The sequence below is a fragment of the Erythrolamprus reginae genome, chromosome 2, assembly GCF_031021105.1.
Source record: "Erythrolamprus reginae isolate rEryReg1 chromosome 2, rEryReg1.hap1, whole genome shotgun sequence".
Classification (NCBI taxonomy): domain Eukaryota; kingdom Metazoa; phylum Chordata; class Lepidosauria; order Squamata; family Dipsadidae; genus Erythrolamprus; species Erythrolamprus reginae.
In genome coordinates, this window is record NC_091951.1 from 47,863,644 (window position 1) to 47,883,008 (window position 19,365).

General features: G+C 44.2%; 1 pseudogene; it reads right to left on the reverse strand.

Moving 5' to 3' along the window:
* LOC139159400 (zinc finger protein 208-like) overlaps positions 1-19,365 on the reverse strand; it is a 115,036-nt pseudogene that overhangs the window by 48,435 nt on the left and 47,236 nt on the right.

Below are 19,365 nucleotides of genomic sequence, written 5' to 3' on the forward strand. Positions count from 1 at the left end.
CTGAGCTATTGGAGGATTACAGTGGCAGTGAGCAGTTAGTTTCTATGTATGTGTTGCAAACTATGGATTTGACCCTCATCAAAATTTATGATGAAATACACTGAATAAATGCATTTGAGAACAGTTCTTTTTCTATTTCTCTCTCCCTCAAAGAAGGGCGTGATTTTTAAAAACCAAGAAAAATATATACACCCTAAAAAGGAGTGCATTAAAGAGCAACAAAGGGGATTAAACTGGAGGATAAAAAAGGTGGGGGCTACTAAGAGTGGGTCTTTTTGTGTGTGCCTAAAATCATGTTTCCGGTGATATTCAATATAATCTGCCTTTTTAATATTTCCTAGGATATTTCATTTTTTCTAGGAGACGGGTGGGGATTAACTTCCTACACCTCCTAAGACAAATTGAACTGCAGAGGACCCAGGCCCTATTTTAGTTTCATCCAGCACATAGTAAGAATGCAGGCACAATCCTCTGCATCTCCTTCTTTGTAAAAACTCTTCTTCTTTCCTGCTTGTAATTTGCCAGGTAAGTTCGCCCTCTGCCCCTACCGAGCTTTTCCCAGGAAATGGGGTGTGACTGCCTCCCCCATAATACCCTCCTTCTTCCTGGGGATCTGGATTTCTTTCTGCGGACAACACAACTGGAGGCAAAACAGTTTTTCTGGCAGTCTGCTTCTCGCCCCCCCTCCCGCTTGTTAGGAGCATAGAAAGGGGGGCAGGGGCACATGGGATCTGGGCTCTCCCACTCTCGGGACACAGAAGACTGAACCTTGATGAGGGCATATATATTATGTTGTAATCCACCGCGAGTCTTCGAGGAGGGGCGGCATATAAATCCAAATATTTTTATTTTATTTTATTTATTTATTTTGTCCAATACACAATGAGGGTTTTAGTAGGTATATATATATATAAACACATAGTAAAATACATGATGATGGTTATAGAGGAGATACTCATAGTAAAATATATCTATGAAAGAATAGAAAAGAAGATATAGTAATAGAACATATCAATGAAAGAATAGCAGAAGTGATATAGGAATAGAAGAAAGGTATAGGAGATATAGGAGAGCAATAGGACAGGGGACGGAAGGCACTCTAGTGCACTTAATAATAAATAAATAAATAAATAAATTAATACATACATGCATACATACATCAATATCTCTTACTTCTTCAGCGTGAGAACCTCCTGCGTCCCTCTGAATGGGAAAACAGCCACCAGTCACCCAGGACCACAGCTGGGTCTCTTCCCTTCCCTTCAAGACTTTCCTCCAGTTGTACCTCCTGCAAAACTCAAAGGGTTAACCAAAGAGAGTGCAGAGTCCTAGATAGGCAAGATTAAGAATGTCACTCCCTTCTCACCCTCCTCTGGAATACACCTGTGGCCCTCCAGTGGTTTAATGTTGAAGTGCATGGATTTGATTTTATTTATTGGATAAGAAAAATGAGAATACTGTACACATGATTTGAATGCATGTAATGAATATAAATAAAAAGGGAACATCAGGACAGGGACTCTAGGCTCTCTGGTGCCCTTATGCACTCCCCTTACAGACCTCTTTGCAATGGGGTGATCCCATCATTATGGTGACTTTTGTAAGGTCGTATACTGAGACAAAAATCAATCATGCTGTAGTCACTGTTGGAAAAGGCTTCTATTGTTTGTAGTCAGTAATTTTAAACTATTACAGAAGATGACATCGAGGCAGCTGTTGAGTCTAGTGTTAGATACTAATTGATCTAGCCCCAAATGAGTAAAGGTATTGTATAGGGTTGTATGGATAGGTACATTTGTTTAGGGTGCAATTAGGGGCGTGCATAAGTGCCCTAGAGTGCCTTCCATCCCCTGTCCTATTGCTCTCCTATATCTCCTATACCTTTCTTCTATTCCTATATCTCTTCTTCTAGTCTGTCATTGATATATTTTATTCCTATATCTTCTCTTCTATTCTTAGATATACTGTATTTTACTATGAGTATATCCTCTATAACCTTCATTATGTATTTTACTATGTGTATACCCACTAAAAACCCCATTCTGTAATGGACAAAATCAATCAAACAATTAGTCAATTAATTAATAAGAGGTAGATTGAGGTCACCAAGAAAGATATGTGCAAGAGGGTATGTGCAAGGAGGCTACCCACATTAGTAGTGAAGTTAGTTAGTGAAGTAGTGATGTTGCTTTCTCTTTGCAGAGGGACCTCCAAATGGATTGTACGTAGATTGCAGGTACTAATGCAAAGAAGGAAGAAAGGTACATTATTGATGGGGACAGGTGTTTGTCATGTCCACCCTGATCAGGAAGCCTTCTCAATCCAAGTGTTTTTAACTATGTTAGACCTATCCACAATCCTCCATATTTAAGAGGGTCTGGAGAAAGTTGTACCCCTGCATAGAGGGGGGCCAAGGAGCAGACAAGAAATGGAATTCTGTCTTTTCACTCAAGACGCTCAAACTAATCTTGACACGGCATCCCAAAAAAGAGGACAATTGTGTTGTCCACAATTGGGGTTTGAGCCTGGTGCCGAGGCCAATGGAGAACACCAGACACGAGTTGCAAGTTTTGTTTCATTGTATTGAAGTGCTGCAAGGAAAGGGATACTGGCCAAAATACGAAAGAACCATCCCAATAGAATTAAGAAAGCTTTATATGTTTTCACCAAAGCAGAAGGGGGGTATAAGGCATAAGGCAGGATATAATCAAAATATCATCTAATAAACATTTTTGTAATGATCTAACAATTATTCTATAATTTCTGGTGGTCTGCCAACACTATCAATCTATAATTTGAGTAGAGACTTTGGCCTGCCACAGTTAGAGTAATACAGTGGGAATTCGGAGGGGCGGTTGTATGAGGGGGAAATATACTAGCCATAACAAATTCCCTCTAGAAGATTCAAGGTCATCCTTTCTTAGCCCCAACCGAAGAATGCAGGAGGTCTGTGGATTTGCAGGCAACCAGACTGGTCCACATGATGAACTTGTGGGTGTGAGGATGAGGGATGAACCCATTGAAGGGCTACCAAAATTTTTACTACCACTGTGGGTGTGGCTTATTTTGTGGGTGTGGCTTGCTAGCCATGTGGCCACTTGGGAGTGGCTTGACAATCATGTGACCTGACACGGGATTTTTCAAGAACCTCAAAACAATCCTCATGTCTGGATTCAAAACAAGGAGGTCATCAAATTTACCCACATCCTAGAAGTGAGCAGCTATAGAACAGTGAAATAACAGAAACATCTCACTTAGAATTTTGAAAGCACACTTTGAGCATTGTCGTAAACTACACAAGACTCACTTATACCGCCAGGCATGGGGGAGTTGAGATATTCCATCCCCCTAGGCCATTACAAGTTATGCATGCTATGTTTCTGTGTATGTTTGTTTTTATAATAAGGGTTTTTAGTTGTTGTTTTTTAATTATTGGATTGTTACATGTTGTTTTATCATTGTTGTTAGCCGCCCCGAGTCTACGGAGAGGGGCGGCATACAAATCCAATAAATTATTATTATTATTATTGTTGTTGTTGTCATAAAGGTGCCTTCATGATTAAAATGGAGACTCACAAAATAATCAGTTACTCAAAGGAAACAATCTAAAGTGTTCCTTGCTATTTCCACAACCTAAGTGAACATCCCAAAATGCCCCATTCCACATAAGAGTCTTAACCCTCCTTCCTGCAGACGACCAGACCTCTTTTCTAGGGAATACTATAGGCATTCAGAAAGGAGGGAGAGGCAGAAATCCAGTTCACATAGAATTAATTCCAGATTTTATCTCCTTATACTTTTCCTAGACAATTTTGTTTGTAGGAGAATCGCTGGCTTTGGGGTTTTTAAACTCTTTTGGGAAGAACACAGAGGGTAACCAAAGAGGACGCCCTGCATTTTCTTTCAACATCTTTTGGTGCAAATTGGGTGCTCTAGGGTGGAGTTCCATTTTTGCTACCCCACTGCATTCCCCTCCTGTCCGGGTAGTAGCCTAATCCTGATTATATGAACCTTAACCCGGGTGGGGAACTGTAGGAAAAGTTAGTACTGGTTTAACTACAGTACGTAACCAACATGACTCTGACAATAAATTGGAGCTTTGAAGAAGGCCAAGGTCTAGACTCTGATTTATGTCTCAGATGTTATTTGGAAGGCTTACACTGCTTCTTAAAAAATGTCAGAAGAAGGACATTTTAAACACTTTGTGTGTAATGAAGTGGGAAGAAACAACTGAGTGGCAGGAAACTCTTGAAAAGAAAATCCCAGGATTTAACAAATTAAATCTAGAATTAACATAGATTCTTGACCAAATGTGTACGGGGAATTACATCATTCCTGCTCCTGTCGCTCTCTCTCCACAGTCCATGCACTTACATGACTTCATCCTTTTATGGATGTTCCTATGGGAAGAAACACTACTAGTTTGTCTGAAATCCTTTCTGCACGCCAAGGATTTGTATGGGTTTCTCTCTGTGTAGATCCTTTTATTACCAACCAGTTGATTCCTGTAAGTAAAAGTCTTGCCATCCTCTCTGCTGTCATATGGCTACTCCCTGTTCTGCCTGACACTGGCTGAGCAGCAGATAAAGACAAAAACACACACAGAGACTGGAGGTTTCCAAAACACAAAATATATTGCTTTATATATAGGCTGAAGAATGTCTTTTTATTATTAATTAATTAATTATGTATGCCGCCCCTCTCCGAAGACTCGGAGCAGCTTTATGACCAAAAGTTCAGGATTATCTGCCAAGCCAATAACGAATGACCCAAACAGCAGAAGGTTTGTAAAGAATGCCTCCAAACTGAGCTGCAGCAAAGGAATTCACTCTATTGTTCAATAGCTACAGTCTTTCAGAACAAAGGTGTCCCAAAACTGGGCTGTTTTCCATGGATGCAACATGTTGGTTTAGAGAGGGAAACCCAGATCCGTTTCATTGTCTTTTAAACCAGAGGTCCCCAACCTTTTTTGCACCAGGGACCGGCTTTCAGCTAGACCAGTTTTCCATGGCCCGGTGGGGGGGGGGGAGCTAGCTGTCAGCGGCGCCGTAAAAGGGGCGATCAAGAGAGGAATGGGTGAATGAATGGACGGAGGGTGGGAAGGAAGGAAGGAAAAAGGGAAGGTACAGGAACAGAAGAAGGGTGCAAAGAAGCAAAGAAAGGTGTGAAAGGGGAGAGTAAGAGAGGAAGGAGTGAAAGAAGGGAATGAGGGAGGAAAGAAGGGAGGAAGGAAAAGGAAAGCAAGAAATGGAGGGAGGAAAGGAAGGGAGGAAAGGAAGGAAGGAAGAAAGAAAGAAGGAAAGAGGGAAGGGACAGGAACAGAGGAAGGAAGCAAGGAAACTTATGAAAGGGGAGAGTAAGAGAGGAAGGACTGGAGGGAGGGAGGGAAGAAGGTAGGAAGGAGAAAGAAAAGAAATAGAGGAAGGAAAGGTAAAAGAGAGAAAGAAAAAGAGCAAGAAAGAAAGAAAGAAAGAGAAAGAAAGAAAGGCAACTTCAAAGAAAGGCTCACTGAGCATCTCTCACTCTCTCTCTTTCTATCCCTCTTTCTTTCTTTCTCTTCCTTTCTCTCTCTCCTCTTCCTTTATCTCCTCTTTCTCTCCCCCCTCTCTCCCCCTTTCCCTCTCTCTTTCTCTCTCCCTCTCTTGCTATCTCTCCCCCCTTTCCCTCTCTTTCTCCCTCTCTTTCTCTCTCTCCCCCCTCTCTCTTTCTCTCTCTCTCCTCCTCTTTCTCTCTCTTCTTCTCACTTTCTCTCTCTTGTTTTCTTTCTGTCTCTTTTGCTTTCTCTCTCTCTCACTCTTTCTCTCGTTTTGTTTCTCACGCTCTTTCTCTCTCTTGTTCTCTCTCTCTTGCTATCTCTTTCTCTCCCCCCTTTCTCTCACTCTCTCTTTCTCACTTTCTCTCTATCTTGCTGTCTGTTGCTTTCACTCACTCTCGTTCTCTCTCCGTTCTTCTCAGCGGTGACGCGCGCACGCCCTGCCCGCCTCACATTTGCCGAGAGGACTTTCGCCCCGGGCTCTCAGCAAGGGGGTTTGCATGAGAGGCGGGGCCGGCGGAAGGTGATATTCAATGTCGGGGGCGCACGGGCGGTTTTGCGCGCGCTCCCTATCTCCCTGCTAGCCCACTCGGAATACGTATTCAAAATAAGAAAAGCCTTTGCCGGCGAAGGCTTTTCTTATTTTGAATACAGTATTCCGAGTGGGCTAGCAGGGAGATAGGGAGCGCGCGCAAAACCACCCGTGCGCCCCCGACATTGAATATCACCTTCCGCCGGCCCCGCCTCTCATGCAGCCCCCTTGCTGAGAGCCCGGGGCGAAAGTCCTCTCGGCAAATGTGAGGCGGGCAGGGCGTGCGTTCCGGGTGCGGGAGGAGCTGCGGTGAAAGGCAGGAGGTGGCAGAGGAGCAGAGGGGGCAAATCGGGCGGGCGGTGGGCAGCGCGGAAAGGCCGAGGGGGCCCTGGTGCCGCGGACCGGCTGAAAACCCCCAACGGCACGGTCCCGGTCCGCGGACCGGCGGTTGGAGACCCCTGTTTTAAACCACAAATGAAAACTCCTGCAAAAGGTTCTCCCACAAAGACTCCCCTTTTACGCCTGCTCCAGGATTCCCCAATTACTCCCAGCTGTGATTAAGATCTTCTGCATCTGCGCAGCTGCTTATGTTGTCCCATAATCCTGTGCACTCAGGCATGGAGAATGGGGCCATTAACCCCCCCCCTCATCTGACCCAGATGAGGCTCTAACTGGGGGTTCCACAGACACTGCAGGGGCCTCCACCTCTACCTCTCCAGCACTTTCAGCTTCCATCTCTCCTTCCCCTCACCATCTGAACCGTCCGAGAGCCGCACAGGTCTCCGATGCTCCGACGGATACAGCTCATCGGGGTCAAAATCTGTTATCAGAGGAGCTGGCCATGAGCCAACCACAACACTCCCCTGTGTGGATCCTTCTATGAGAAGTAAGATAACTGTTGGAACTAAAACCCTTTTATATGGCTTCTCCCCTGTGTGGGACCTTTGATGGGAATTACGACTAGTCTGTTGGCTAAAGCCCTTTCAACACTCCCTATATTTATATGGCTTCTCCCCTGTGTGGATCCTTTGATGGCATGTAAGATCACTGCTTCTTCTGAAGCCCTTTCCACACTCCATGCATTTATATGGCTTTTCCCCTGTGTGGATCCTTTGATGACATGTAAGATCACTGCTTCTTCTGAAGTCCTTTCCACACTCCATGCATTTATATGGCTTCTCCCCTGTGTGGATCCTTTGATGGGATGTACGGTTATAGCTTGTTCGGAAGCCCTTTCCGCACTCCATACATTTATATGGCTTCTCCCCTGTATGGATCCTTTGATGGTGTGTAAGCTTATTGTTTTCAATGAACTCCATTCCACACTCCATGCATTTATATGGCTTCTCCCCTGTGTGGATCCTTTGATGGCGTGTAAACTTATTGTTTTCAATGAACTCCTTTCCACACTCCATGCATTTATATGGCTTCTCCCCTGTGTGGATACTTTGATGTGAAATAACATGAGTATTTTGCCTGAAGCCCTTTCCACACTCCATGCATTTATATGGATTCTCCCCTGTGTGGATCCCTTTTTCAGATATCACTCTTTCTCTAGAATGAGCGAATGTCCCAGTGTAATTTTTCCCACTGTCTTTACATATGCAGCCTTCTGGTTTTCCTTGTGTTGAATAATATTCTTTTACATCTAATATGTCTTTGAATAGTCCTGCACCTTTCCTAATATATTTTTTCTCTATTCTTCCTGGTTGGTCAAGAAAGCTTTGCAACTGAGCATCAACTGAAGATGACGTTTCCTTATTCCAATTATTTGTTGGGTTTTTCTTCTGCCTTTGTTGTTCCATTTGATTTTCAAGCTTCTCTGTTCCGTTCCCCAGTCTGTACTTTTGGAATGGTTCATTCGACTCTTTATACCCTTGCCCACTATAACCTTTAAAGGAAAAGAGGAATAAAAATGTTAGCAAGGTTAAGAAAAAAGGAGAAACATCCAATAAAGCATTTGTAGAAAACCTAAGATTTATTGGAGGTGGGCCAATTCCGGAAGAGCCCTCTGAGAATTAACTTTGAAACAAAAATGCCCTAATTCCAAGACTCAGGATAGAAATGAAATGGAAGCAAAGTCTATTAAGCCAAAATAATTAATTGAATTGCAATCATTCATATTTGGAACACCTAGGCGAAATAATATGAAATCTCGGTAACAGAGTTTAGCATTACCTGAAACCAAGGAATTACTTTATCACTGACAGGTTTAAATCAAAATAGGAAAACTCAACAGTTGACAAATGGCACAGGATTCCTCTAAGCAGAAATCCATTGATCTCCTTCCATACTAGGAGCAGCAAAACAGCATATCTTTTCCTTCTCCCTCTCAAGAGATGACCTTTATTTGGAGAAATTCAAATAAGAAACAGCCAATGGCATCAAACCACATCATGTCTTCCTGAACTCTGCCTGGAGAATAGAAAATCTTACCTAAAGAAGCCGTGTTTCTGTAATTTTCCAGCATGACTTCCCAATGCAGATCTTTTTGGTGAGGATCCAGCTGAGACCACTCGTCCTCAGAGAAATAAAGAGCCACATCCTCAAAGGGCACAAGACCCCCCTGGAAAAAAGAGTACAGAATAGGTCTGGGAGGGACGGTAAGATCTACCCTTTTCTTTAGGAAAATTGTGCACTAAGGTCTATGCTTAGTAGAATTCCAGGATTGAGATGAGAAAATGGACAGAAGAAAAAGGATTTGACTGAAAAAATATTTTAGGCAGCTTTTATGAGATCTTTTGTTGCCATTCAGTAAAAGATCCATTTTCTTCTGGATGGATTTGGTAAAGTGCCATCAATACCCAGAGACACAAAACTCGTCATATAGCAAGGAAGCTTCAAATAGTCTCAGCCATTGGATGAACGGGAAACAAAGAAACAGAACCAGGGAGAAAACAAATCTAATAAATAATTTCCCTTCTCTTACTTGAGTTGGAGGTTGAACCATAATTTCATCTTCACCATAAGGAAGAATCAGCTTCCCTCTATTCTCCCCTGTGAGGGACACAGAATTATAAAATGCAAAATTAACAAAATAGAAGGAGAGGTGCTATAATAGCAAAGACATAGAGAAGATGAGCCAGCTTAGATCTCCATGGGGAATGAGAGAATCTTGTATTACCTGTGCATGTACCTTGATTTTTGTCATGCTGAATAGTCCTGAAGAAAAACAGTTCCCTAGGGGTATCGGATTGATGCCTCCTTCCCTCAGGATCTCTGTTCTCCACAGTGAAGGGCTTGGAATATAAGCCAGAGAAAAGAAGAAGAATGAAAGGACCACATAAACCATGACATGGATTCTTGTTCTGTTCTTTCAACAGCAACAGAAAGCACCCAATGTCCATCAGTTAGGTTGGAAAAGAAGAAAGACAAGTTTCCCAAATCTTTCTTCTAAGATTGGATAATGGAACAACGTCCTTCAAGAATTAGTGAAATGTTATGAATGTCAGAGAACTGGTAATTTTTTATTTATTTATTCATTTGTCCAATACACAATACATATGGAAGAGAATAGACACGAAGTAATATATATATAAAGATAATATGTAAAAATAGAGAAGATATATGAAAGGAAGAAAATATATATGATATATGAGATAAAGGAAAGACAATTGGACAGGGGAGCAAAAACTTCAAAAATATTGTTTATTACATCTAAACTCCTTCTAGGCTCCCGAGATGAAATTATCTCACCTGCAACTCTACCTGCTCCTCCTTCTCCTCGTCCGCCTGGCTCAGGAGGAAGCCTTCCACCAGGGCCACCGCCTCGGAGGTGGTCTCTGCTCCACACTCCCGCACCCAGCTCTCCATCTGCAGGGGCAAAAGCGCCAGGAACTGCTCCAGAACAACCAGGTCCAGCATCTGCGCTTTTGTGTGCTTTTCTGGTCTCAACCATTGATTACAAAAGGAATGGAGTCGGCTGCAAAGTCCTCGGGGACCCTCATCCTCTTGATATTGGCGGCTCCTGAATTTCCAGGCATGAACTTGTGAAAAGATGGTTTCCTCCTCCAAGATCTTCTGCCCAGATCTTCCCCAGATCTCCCCACGGCTCCCAGACTGAGCACCAGAAGGGCTTTTTCCTGTTCTCTCATATGCCAAATGGCTTTCCATTCTTTCTCTGTCCTATTACACAATTGCAAATAGGTTGAATGAATCTTGAGGCTCTCCAAATGCTTTTTCATTCACTGGAGCATTCATCTAGCCTGAGAAGAAACACTTTGTTGAAGAGAACTTTGTCTCTATGAAATGCTGTAGAAATCGCTTCCAGTTTATGTATCTGAGACCGAAAACCAAATAAAGAATTAGAAAATGGTGCATTTAACAGTTGAGTAGTAATCCTACTCCAGGAAGGAAGAATATTTCTGAGCTATTGGAGGATTACAGTGGCAGTGAGCAGTTAGTTTCTATGTATGTGTTGCAAACTATGGATTTGACCCTCATCAAAATTTATGATGAAATACACTGAATAAATGCATTTGAGAACAGTTCTTTTTCTATTTCTCTCTCCCTCAAAGAAGGGCGTGATTTTTAAAAACCAAGAAAAATATATACACCCTAAAAAGGAGTGCATTAAAGAGCAACAAAGGGGATTAAACTGGAGGATAAAATAGGTGAAGAACGTTTTTAAACTGGGTATGTCTATGTTGATGAAAAGAAGGACGAGGGGAGACAGGATAGCAGTGTTCCAATATCTCCAGGGTTGCCACAAAGAAGAGGAAATCTAGCTATTCCCCAAAGCACCTGAGGGCAGGACAAGAAGCAATGGGTGGAAACTAATCAAGAAGAGAAGCAACTTAGAACTAGGTAGAAAGTTTCTGATAGAACAATTAATCAGTGGAACCCCTTGCCTCCAGAGGTTGTGAATGCTCCAACACTGGAAGTTTTTAAGAAGAGATTGGATAACGGTTAGATAGCCTGGAGTCGGCTAGCTTGAAGAAAAGCACAGAGAGGTATGTCAGGAACAAGGAAATGTATATTCAGCAACAAAACAGGTGAGGCAGAAGTCGGAACAACGGAGGATGAGAGCTCCCTATTTGTAGAGAAGCTGTCAAATGAGGGGCCAATGGGAGCAGCCCTTTTATTAATTAGATTATTAATTAATGATTAAATAATATTCCCCTCTCAGACTCGGGGCGGCTTTTCTCCTTCACTCCTGTTTCCCCCCAAAGCAGACTAGAGATTCTACTTTCTCCCTTGCTTCCTCCTGGCTCTTAGGCAGAGGTGGGCTGCTAAGGTGGAACAGTGGTGCATGTTTGCTCCCGTGGCTCTGAGTCACGGCGCAAGTCCAGAGCAATTATGCTACTGCACCTAGAGCTGCAAGCAAGGTTCACACAACATGCCAATCCCAGAACACATTAAGAAACCATGAAAGTTCACATAAAATGAAAGCCAACGAAGTGAGTCTTGCTTAGGATGTTCCATTTCCCCTTATTCAGGATTTCCTTGTTAAGAGTCAAATTACATTATTATAAGCAGGCAGGTTCACAAAAAGATTGCCTTAAGCCCAAAGAGTAACTGCAAGTGGTGAGTTTGTGTGAAACACAAGGGTTAAAGGAATGTAGATTGGGATTATTTCCTGGTTCCCTTACCCTTTGTTCGAAATAATAATAAATAATAATAATAATAACAGCAAAAGAGGGGGAAGGAACCTTGGAGGTCTTCTGGTCCAACCTCCTGCTTGGGCAGGAGACACTCCACCACTTCAGACAAATGGTTATCCAATCTCTTCTTCAAAACTTCCAGTGTTGGAGCGTTCACAACCTCTGGAGGAAAGCTGTTCCACTGATCAATTGTTCTAATTGCCAGGAATTTTCTCCTTAGTTCTAAATTGCTTCTCTCCTTAATATTCTTATGGATTAAGTTCCAAGTGGGGAAAAAGAAACTGGATTCATGGAGGTTGCTTGGAAAGGAGGTTTAATGGTGGACAGGAGCACATGGCATGAGCTTCTGTCCAGAGAAGGTGGATCACATGTTTCCAGATGTTAGGTGTGTGGGGGGAGAAATTCTGAGAAGTTCTTTGTTTTATGTTCTATGAAGCCCCGCACTGAGGCCTTCCTGCTTCTGTGCCAGAAATGCACTGATTGGCTGTTGGATTCCCATGATGCCATGCAAAGGCAACAATGTGGGCTGTGTTTTTGAGTTTGGCTGGCCCTTTGCTGGGTGATGGTAGAATGAAAGCTCTTTGGGCAATTCCCAATATGGCTCTGTCAGGAGTCCGTTTGTTATGTAGAATAGATTAGTCCATCTTTTAACAAAGGTGAGCTGGGCCATTCCTTGATGGGCACATTGACAAAGGTGGGGGCTACTAAGAGTGGGTCTTTTTTTGTGTGCCTAAAATTATGATTCCTGTGATGTTCAATATAATCTGCCTTTTTTAATATTTCCAAGGATATTTCATTTTTTCTAGGAGACGGGTACTTATTTATTTTGTCCAATACACAATGAGGGTTTTAGTAGGTATATATATATAAACACATAGTAAAATACATGATGAAGGTTATAGAGGAGATACTCATAGTAAAATATATCTAAGAAAGAATAGAAAAGAAGATATAGTAATAGAACATATCAATGAAAGAATAGCAGAAGAGATATAGGAATAGAAGAAAGGTATAGGAGATATAGGAGAGCAATAGGACAGGGGACGGAAGGCACTCTAGTGCACTTAATAATAAATACATACATACATACATACATACATACATACATACATACATACATACATCAATATCTCTTACTTCTTCAGCGTGAGAACCTCCTGCCTCCCTCTGAACCACCAGTCACCCAGGACCACTGCTGGATCTCTTCCCTTCCCTTCAAGACTTTCCTCCAGTTGTACCTCCTGCAAAACTCAAAGGGTTAACCAGAGACTGCAGAGTCCTAGACAGGCAAGATTAAGAATGTCACTCCCTTCTCACCCTCCTCTGGAATCCACCTTTCGCCCTCCAGTGGTTTAATGGTGAAAAACATGGATTTTATTTTATTTATTGGATAAGAAAAATGAGAATACACATGATTTGAATGCATGTAATGAATATTAAAAAAAGGGAACATCAGGACAGGGACTCTAGGCACTCTGGTGCCCTTATGCACACCCCTTACAGACCTCTTTGCAATGGGGTGATCCCATCATTATGGTGACTTTTGTAAGTTTGTATACTGAGACAAAAATCAATCATGCTGTAGTCACTGTTGGAAAAGGCTTCTATTGTTTGTAGTCAATAATTTTAAACTATTACAGAAGATGACATCGAGTCAGCTGTTGAGTCTAGTGTTAGATACTAATTGATCTAGCCCCAAATTAGCAACGGTATTTATAAGGTTGTATGGATAGGTACATTTGTTTAGGGTGCAATTAGGGGCGTGCATAAGTGCACCAGAGTGCCTTCCGTCCCCTGTCCTATTGCTCTCCTATATCTCCTATACCTTTCTTTTATTCCTATATCTCTTCTTCTAGTCTTTCATTGATATATTTTATTCCTATATCTTCTCTTCTATTCTTTCTTAGATATATTTTACTATGAGTATATCCTATATTACCTTCATTATGTGTTTTACTATGTGTATACCCACTAAACCCTCATTGTGTAATGGACAAAATCAATCAATCAATCAATAAATAAATTAATAAGAGGTAGATTGAGGTCACCAAGAAAGATAAGAGGGTATGTGCAAGGAGGCTACCCACATTAGTAGTGAAGTTAGTTAGTGAAGTAGTGATGTTGCTTTCTCTTTGCAGAGGGACCTCCAAATGGATTGTACGTAGATTGCAGGTACTAATGCAAAGAAGGAAGAAAGTTACATTTTTGATGGGGACAGGTGTTTGTCGTGTCCACCCTGATCAGGAAGCCTTCTCAATCCAAGTGTTTTTAACTATGTTAGAACTATCCACAATCCTCCATATTTAAGAGGGTCTGGAGAAAGTTGTATCCCTGCATAGAGGGGGGCAAGGAGCAGACAAGAAATGGAATTCTGTCTTTTCACTCAAGACGCTCAAACTAATCTTGACACTGCATCCCAAAAAAGAGGACAATGGTGTTGTCCACAATTGGGGTTTGAGCCTGGTGCCGAGGCCAATGGAGAACACCAGACACGAGTTGCAAGTTTTGTTTCATTTTATTGAAGTGCTGCAAGGAAAGGGATACTGGCCAAAATACCAAAGAACCATCCCAATAGAATTAAGAATTAAGAAAGCTTTATACGTTTTCACCAAAACAGAAGGGGGGGATATAAAGCATAAGGCAGGATATAATCAAAGTATCATGTAATAAACATTTTTGTAATGATCTAACAATTATTATATAATTTTTGGGGCTCTGTAGCAATGTTCCCTCTAATTTTTTTTCGGTGTGGGCCGAAAAGTATAATGTCTGAGCGGCACATTTTCATGCCTGGGCGTGGATTGGTTAGAAATAAAAGGGAGTCACGTGACCTCAGGACACACAGCAACGGTCATAAATATGAAACAGCAGCAACGTTTTGATCCTGCGATCATTGGGCTGCCGCAAAGGTCCTGAGTGTGAAAAGGGTGCATAAGTCACTTTTTTCAGGACTGTTGCAACTTTGAACAGTCAGTAAATGGACCATTGTAAGTCGAGAACAACCTGCCTTCCCCCCTAGATATTTTCTGTGGAGCTTCAAAATGGACTCCTGATCTGCTGATCTGCTTCTAAAAGAGTGCACTGGTCAGACAGATAATCCTTGACTTCTGTTCTAACCCCAATGGAGGTCAACGTTTATATCTCCTGAGTAAGACGGTTATTATTGCTCAAATGGGGATACCTTTGAAAAGTGTTCGGAAACTTCAGATTGTGCAGAATGCGGCCGCGAGAGCAATCAAGGGCCTTCCCAGATACGCCCATGTCTTATCAACACTCCGCGGTCTGCACTGGCTGCCGATCAGTTTCCGGTCACAATTCAAAGTGTTGGTTATGACCTATAAAGCCCTTCATGGCACCAGACCAGAATACCTCCGGGACCGTCTTCTGCCGCACGAATCCCAGCGGCCGATTAGGTCCCACAGAGTTGGCCTTCTCTGGGTCCCGTCGACTAAGCAATGTTGTCTGGCAGGGCCCAGGGGAAGAGCCTTCTCTGTGGAAACCCCGGCCCTCTGGAACCAACTTCCCCCAGAGATCAGAACTGCCCCCACCCTCCTCGCCTTTGGTAAGTTGTTATAAACTCACCTTTGCCACCAGGCATGGGGAAATTGACACCCTCCCCAACTACTTGGGTTATGTATGGTTTGATTGGGTTGTGTGATTATTTTATTATCATGGTTTTTAAATAGTTTTTTAAATATTGGATTTGTACATTGTTTATTATTGTTGTGAGCCGCCCCGAGTTTTCTGTTTTATTATCGATACTGTATGTAGTAGGTGATACTGATTTGGATTAATGCATAAATGGAATTGAATTTAGAATTGTTGGGGAGATTAACGATATTAATGATTTTTAATTGATTGAAAATAGAGAATATTCTCCGAAATGAGGGCGCTGCCGGGAGGGACCCCGCGAGAAACGCCTACCCCTGGGCAAGAGATATAGGGCGCGGGGCAGCAGCTGAGGAAAAGGAGGCGTGTGTCAGTGCTCTGTGTATCCAGATTTATTTATTACTTAGATTTGTATGCCGCCCCTCTCCGAAGACTCGGGGCGGCTCACAACAAAGTGCAAAAAAACAATTTATAACAAATCTAAATTTATACTAAAAACGTTTTTAAAAACCCCATTTTCTAAACTCACATACATACACACATACCATTCATAAATTATACATGCCCGGGGGAGATGACTTAGTTCCCCCATGCCTGACGACACGGGTGGGTCTTAAGGAGCTTACGGAAGGCAAGGAGGGTAGGGGCAGTTCTAATCTCTGGGGGGAGTTGGTTCCAGAGGGCCGGGGCCGCCACAGAGAAGGCTCTTCCCCTGGGGCCCGCCAACCGACATTGTTTAGTTGACGGGACCCAGAGAAGGCCCACTCTGTGGGACCTAATCGGTCGCTGGGATTCGTGTGGCAGCAGGCAGTCTCGGAGATATTCTGGTCCAGTGCCATGAAGTGCTTTACAGGTCATAACCAACACTTTGAATTGTGACCGGAAGTTGATCGGCAACCAATGCAGACTGCGGAGTGTTGGTGAAACATGGGCATACCTAGGTAGACCCATGACTGCTCTCGCAGCTGCATTCTGCACGATCTGAAGTTTCCGAACACTTTTCAAAGGTAGCCCCATGTAGAGAGCATTACAGTAGTCGAACCTCGAGGTGATGAGGGCATGAGTGACTGTGAGCAGTGAGTCCCGGTCCAAATAGGGTCGCAACTGGTGCACCAGGCGAACCTGGGCAAACGCCCCCCTCGCCACAGCTGAAAGATGGTTCTCTAATGTGAGCTGTGGATCGAGGAGGACACCCAAGTTGCGGACCCTCTCCGAGGGGGGTCAGTAATTCCCCCCCCCAGGGTAATGGAAGGACAGATGGAATTGTCCTTGGGAGGCAAAACCCATAGCCACTCCGTCTTATCCGGGTTGAGGTTGACACCCATCCAGGCCCCAACAGCCTCCAGACACCGGCACATCACTTCCACTGCTTCGTTGACTGGACATGGGGTGGAGATGTAAAGCTGGGTATCATCAGCGTACTGATGATACCTCATCCCATGCCCTTGGATGATCTCACCCAGCGGTTTCATGTAGATATTAAATAGCAGGGGGGAGAGGACTGACCCCTGAGGCACCCCACAAGGGAGAGACCTCGGAGTCGACCTCTGACCCCCCACTAACACCGACTGCGACCGACCGGAGAGGTAGGAGGAGAACCACTGGAGAACAGTGCCTCCCACCCCCAACCCCTCCAGCCGGTGCAGAAGGATACCATGATCGATGGTATCGAAAGCCGCTGAGAGGTCAAGAAGCACCAGGACAGGGGATAAACCCCTGTCCCGGGCCCGCCAGAGATCATCCATCAACGCGACCAAAGCAGTTTCCGTGCTGTAACCGGGCCTGAAACCCGACTGCTGGGGACCTAGATAATCGGCTTCTTCCAAGGATCGCTGGAGCTGGAGTGCCACCACCTTCTCGACAACCTTCCCCATAAAGGGAAGGTTGGAGACTGGGTGGTAGTTATTAAGTACGGCTGGGTCCAGGGAAGGCTTCTTGAGGAGGGGGCGCACGAGCGCCTCTTTATAGGATGATGGGAAGGATCCCCTCCCCAAGGAAGCGTTGATAATCTCCTGGACCGAGCTCCGTGTCACCTCCCTGCTGGCCGAAACCAGCCAGGAGGGACACGGATCCAGTAAACAGGTGGCGGAACTCACAGCTCCAATGGCCTTGTCCACTTCATCAGGTGTCACCAGATCAAACTCTTCCCAGACAGATGGACAAGTACGGGCCCCAGTCACCTCAACTGACTCATTGTCAGCCAACTCTGTTTTCCAATTGGAGTCGAGGTCCGCCCAGATGTGAGCGATTTTATCAGCGAAAAACGTGTTAAAATCCTCGGTACTACTCTGTAAGGGCTCCCCAACTCCCCCCTGATTAAGAAGGGAGCGGGTCACCCTAAATAGAGCGGCCGGGCGGGATTCCGCTGATGCAATCAAGGCGGCATGATACGCGCATCTTGCCGCCTTGAGCGCCACTTTGTAAGTCTTAATAAAAGTTCTTACAAGTGTTCGATCAGATTCAGATTTACTCTTCCTCCATCGCTTCTCTAGGCGTCTCTTCTGGCGTTTCAACTCCCGGAGCTCCTCGTTGAACCATGGAGCTCTACGGGGTCTAGCGCCGCGGAGAGGCCGCAAAGGCGCAATCCGATCAAGAGCCTCCGCTGCAGCCTTGTTCCAGGCCTCTGCAAGAGACTCCGCCGAACTGTGGAAGAGTGCATCTGGAATAACCCCAAGCGCCGTCTGAAAGCCCTCTGGGTCCATTAGGCATCTGGGGCGGAACATCTTAATTGGTTCCGCCTCCCTGCGGGGATGGATTGGAGCCAGGAAGTCAAGCCGTAGTAGAAAATGGTCTGACCATGACAAAGGCAATGCTTCTAAGCCCCTTAGTCTCAGACCATTGCTCAATTGCTCAGAGAGGAATACCATGTCGGGTCGTGCCCTCCCTCGTGAGTCGGACCCTGTATTACTTGAGTCAGGTCCAAGGCTGTCATGGTGGCCATGAACTCCTGTGCCAGTCCAGAGGCTTCGCTGAGTGACGGCAGGTTGAAGTCCCCCAAGACAATAAGTCTGGGGAACTCCACCGCCAACCTGGCTATCTCCTCGAACAGCACAGGCAGGGCTTTTGACACGCAGCTGGGAGGCAGGTACGTGAGAAACAAGCCCACCTGAACCCCTAAGTCCAACTTCATCAAGAGACACTCGCAACCCGCAATCTCTGGAGCAATGAGTCCACGTAGGCAAAGGCTCTCCCTGGCTATAATAGCCACTCCTCCCCCCCTTCCCTGGGGTCGAGGTTGATGCCATATCTGAAACCCAGCTGGGCAAATTTCAGAGAGAGGAACTCCTCCCTCTGGGCCCAGCCAGGTTTCAGTAATACATGCCAGGTCGGCCTCCTCATCCAGGATTAGATCCCGGATGAGGAGAGCTTTATTTACCACCGACCTGGCATTAAGCAGCAGCAACCTGAGCCCAGGGCCAGAATTACACTCATCACCAGTACCCGAGGTTGAGCTCACAGAGCCAGAACAAGGGATCGTTATTAAGCAACGATCCCTCGTTCCCCTGGAACGGCTAACTCTGTGGCCCCCGCCATATCTGCCTCTCCCCAGCAACACCGGGATATTCTGACCCTCTGTCACTCCAGAGATTAGCGCCCCCGCTCCTCCCGCCTCTCCGGCGTCAGGTTGGCCAAGTCCATCATTTATACTATTTCCAATTTTCCCATTCATACCGTACTCCCACCCACCCCAACCATCACACTCATACCAATCATTCACTCCATGCACAAAATTATGTCTACTCCAATCATCCATTAATTAGAAGATCCCCCAATATTAAAAAAGAATTAAATTAATAATAGTTAAAAATACTAATAAAATGTCACAATAAATACATATAAAAATAGAAGTAGAAAAATTCACAAAATTAATAATTAATGGTATAAAATCAGATCTTAATATTAGTTATTAGTTAATCATCGGTTAATCAATCAATCAATCCAGGTGTAGTGTCTTTTGTAGATCTTCAATAAATCTTAGGTCTTAAAAGGTCTTAAAAAACTGCTGTTTTCTGCAGTCGGTCCACTAGAGGGCATAGATCTTCTGTAAAGTGCATAGAAGTCAGGAGGATGGGGGGGGGAGACGACAA